The sequence below is a fragment of the Myotis daubentonii genome, chromosome 9, assembly GCF_963259705.1.
Source record: "Myotis daubentonii chromosome 9, mMyoDau2.1, whole genome shotgun sequence".
NCBI classification, from domain to species: domain Eukaryota; kingdom Metazoa; phylum Chordata; class Mammalia; order Chiroptera; family Vespertilionidae; genus Myotis; species Myotis daubentonii.
Genome location: NC_081848.1, coordinates 86,325,403 through 86,329,292, shown reverse-complemented (window position 1 = coordinate 86,329,292; position 3,890 = coordinate 86,325,403).

The window sequence follows — 3,890 nt, the reverse complement described above, 5'->3', positions numbered from 1 at the left end:
TGGGCAGAGACCTCGGCCTCATGGGGACACTGAACCTCGGGGCGGCAGAAGGCCCATCCCAACCCCAGGGACAGGCCGTGCCGGAGACTGGCTGTGGCTCGCCGGCTGCGGACGTGCCCCCCCACCCACGGCCCCCTCCGCAGCCCCAGCCCCGCGGGGCCCCCTCTCAGGGGCCCCCTCCTCCCCCAGCCCCCGCCCTGCCTTCCGGCTCCAGTCGGCAGTCAGGCGAGGGGGTGGGCCGCCCCTCCTCCGGGCTGCTTCTTATCTCTGGGAAAGAGATTACGGGTTCTGACACTAAATTCCAGGCTGAAGTTCCAGCCTGCGCTTTGAAAGGAATTCTTTTCCAGCGAACACCTGGCGGGGAGGGGCGAGCGGGTGTTGGGCCTGTTCACATAAGACTTTGAACTTGGGTGCAGGAGGGACCCCTCCCCACTCCCCTCCTCCGAGTGAGTTATTGATTCCGGCCTCTCCAGTCCTGCCCGCGGCCGCCCTCGGCTCCTGGTGGGGGTGGGGTGGGTGGGGGTGAGCACGGAGCGGTCACGCCTTGTCCTTTGTCTCCTGTGGCCGGCTCCGGGAAGCCCCCCCCACTCTCCTAACCCCTGCCCCAGGAGAGGCGGGCCTGCAGGAGCCCCCCACCCCACCCCCCACCCCACCCCCCACCCCACCCCACCCCACCCCCCACAGGCCGGGCTCCAGCCCCAGGTGGTCCCGGGGGCGCGTGCTTTACGGCGTGGGGAGCACTAATCCTGGGCCTGGCCGTGTGCCTCTGGGTCATTGAAGGGGGGCCCTTGGGAAAGGCAGTCTTGAGCCTGCCTGTCGGTCGTTTTGATTTGGGGATTTTCAAACGTCGGCCCCCGGGGGTCATCCTGCTGACCCGGCCTGCCTCGTTATGTCACAGCCAGATTGCTGTGGCTCCTGATGGAAGCCAGACGGCCCCTGAGTGGGCCGGCCGGAGGTGGGGGGCCGCAGGCCGGGGTGGGGGTGGGGTGAGGGTGGGAGGGTAGGGGTTGGGGGGGCGAGTGCTGCCGGCTCTGCTCACTGTCCCACCCGAACACCGGCCTCGGCTGGCCCTCCCCTCGCCGGGCTGACCCGCGCTGGGCCCTCTCACCCCGGGTTCTGCTGGCTCAGCGTCCCCCTCACGCTCTCTGAGCCCAGGTCGTCGGGCAACACGCTCTACAGCCACCCGACGGGGCCCCCCCTCCCCTGCTTGCCTCCCAGATACTGTGGGTGAGAAGCAGGCCCAGCACACCTCTCCCCCTCCCCGCCACTGCACCACACAGCCCCCCAAGCCTCCTGCCTCTGCAGCTCCTCCCCGTGCCCTCACCTCTGAGCCAGGCCCCCCATCTCCGCAAGACGAGGCCCCCCATCTCCGCAAGACCAGGCCCCCCATCTCCGCAAGACCAGGCCCCCCATCTCCGCAAGACCAGGCCCCCCATCTCCGCAAGACCAGGCCAGCTCCCAACAGGCCCCCCGCCCCGCCTGCCCTGTGAGGCTTCCTTGCAGCCCAGGTCCTCGGGCTCAGCCCTCTGGTTCCACCCCCTTCCTCCGGCCATTGTGAACTCGGCCCCAGACCCTTCCCCCTGTGACCTCCAAGGGCCCCGCACGGGCCGGGCACACGGACATCCCCCTGGGGTCTCCCCTTCCCCACACGGGTCTCCGAACCACCCAGCAGCCTCTGGCTCCCTCCGATCCTGCCCCCTGTTCTCTTGGGCTCCCTCCCCGTCAGGCCCCGGAGCCGGCGTCCTGGCCTCGCGGCTGGGCCTTCCTCATCTCCCTCATTGGCATTGCCACCCCCGAGAGTGACCGGCTGTGGCCACGGAGGGCCGTGGGGGGCCGTGGGGACCCTGGGGGGCGGTGGGGGCACGCCCAGGTTCTCCCTGCTGCCCACCCACCCTCCCTCCCTCCCGGGCAGACCCTTGAGATGGGGCTGCTCTCCCAGCTCCTCAGACACCCCTCCGTATGCGTTGGGGTGCTGCCTCCTGTGGCCTGTGGTCGTCCCCAATGTCCGGCCTTCCTCCACGGGGACAGAGGGGATGCAGAGCAGGCAGGGGGCGGGGGGGGGGGGGCTTTCCAGCTCCCGAGAGAGAGGTGGCCCAGGAGGGGAGGGGAAGAGCAGGGAGGGGACCCACACCAGGGCATGGGCGAGGGGCAGACGTTCCACCCTCCTCCCCGCGAGGCCGGCAGCCCAGCCTGAGTGTCCCGGCGAGCCCGTCCCGGGCACAGAGCCGGCAGATTTGGTGGCCCCGGCACCCTGGAAAGGGGAGCTGGGTCAGCAGCGCCCAAGGCCCGGCGCGAGCTCCCTCCTGTCCCTTTTGAGCCTGGCCCGCGGGCTCAGCAGTTCAGCACTTTCTGCAAACTCCGCAGAGCTGGCCGGTGGTGCATGGCCCGGCTCCACGGGTCGGCCCCCGCCATGCTGCCTCCCACCCGGGGTCCTTCCCTCGTCCTTCCCCCTCCCCGCCGTCTGGGACGCTCCCAATCCCCAAAGGGAGCAGAGCGGCCAGGGTGCCCTTTCCTCCCCCCAGCTGGCCTCGCTGCCTCCTGCAGCCGCCCGCCCGCCCGCCCGCCCGCCCGCCCGCCCGCCCGCGGCAGAGAGAGGTGGCCCGCGGCCCATGGGCAGCCCGTCCCAGCCAGGTCTGGCCTCCTTGGCCGATGGTTGAGTTGTTGCTGCACACCGGTCTGTGCACATCTCCGTGGGCCCCAGGTGAGGCCTGGTGGGGCTCCGGGGGGTCTGAGGACCCCAGTGGGGACCCGTGGCCACAAGGGAAGGTCCAGCAACGCCAACTCCAAGCCAAGGCTGGGCACCGCCTGCCACAGCCCCTGGCGCTCCTCGGCTCGGTGTCAGGCCCGCAGCTCGGGCACCGGCAAGGAAGCCACGGCCACCCACACGGCCACGTCCTCGCCCCTCCTGGGAGGCGGCCAGCAGCACCCCAGGCCCGATGTGCGAGCCGCCCAGCCCGCGTCCCCCTTGCCCTTTGGAGACTGGACCAAGGAGGAGGCCGGAGGCCCTGGGAGGCGGAGCGCGGGGAGAGGGCGCAGGTGAGGGGGCTTGGGAGGGCGGGGCACCTCATGGCCACAAAGTGGACGTTGGGAGAAAGAGGCCAGGCGCTGGGGAGAGAACAAGGAGGAAGGACAGGCTGGGCCTCGGGCGGGAGTGGGCGCAGGGTCTGGAGCCTTGCCCACAGGGGTCATGGCCAGAGTGGGGGCGAAGGAGGGCAGAGGGAGCCATGGAAGCCAGGCAGGGGTTGGACAGAGGGGCGCAGGGTCCCCTGGCCAAGTAGCAGAGCCCTTCTTCCCTGCCTAGGGGATGGGGGGCCGTTTTGTGCACCCGCTGTGCCCAGGCCCTCAGCCCCCCAGGCTGCGTTGGGCAGGGGGCAGGCGGGCAGCAAAGCTAGAGCAGACACATGTCTGCATGTCAAGGTCTGGGGTGGGCGGGTGGCCAGTGTCTGAGGTGTGTGGAGGGGCTGGGGGTGCCTGGCCAGGTTGCCCCTGTGGCTGCCTCCCCCCAGGCTGGGTGTCTTCAGGCAACATGGGGAGCAGGGAGGGCAGGGTTCTCAGCAACGGCCGAGCGCCCCCCTTGCTGGGCTGAGAGCAGGGCCCTGGGGATTGGGGTCCATGCTCCCCCCATGGCCCAAGTGAGGGGACCTCATCCCACGGGGCCATGGCATCGCGTTACTCCATCAGAAGAACCTTCTAGAACCCAGGGCTGTTCACGCACCCCTCTTTCCTTCCCGGGACCACCAGCCGACCGGGTGAGGAGGTCCTGACCCCATCCGGTCCGGCGTGGACCCCTCTTCTGTCTGGGCTTCTGTCCTGTTTGCTGGGTGACAGCCCTGCACCCCCTCTCTGTGGGGCTGGGGCCGGAGGACACCCCAGAAGATGCAAAGCATCAC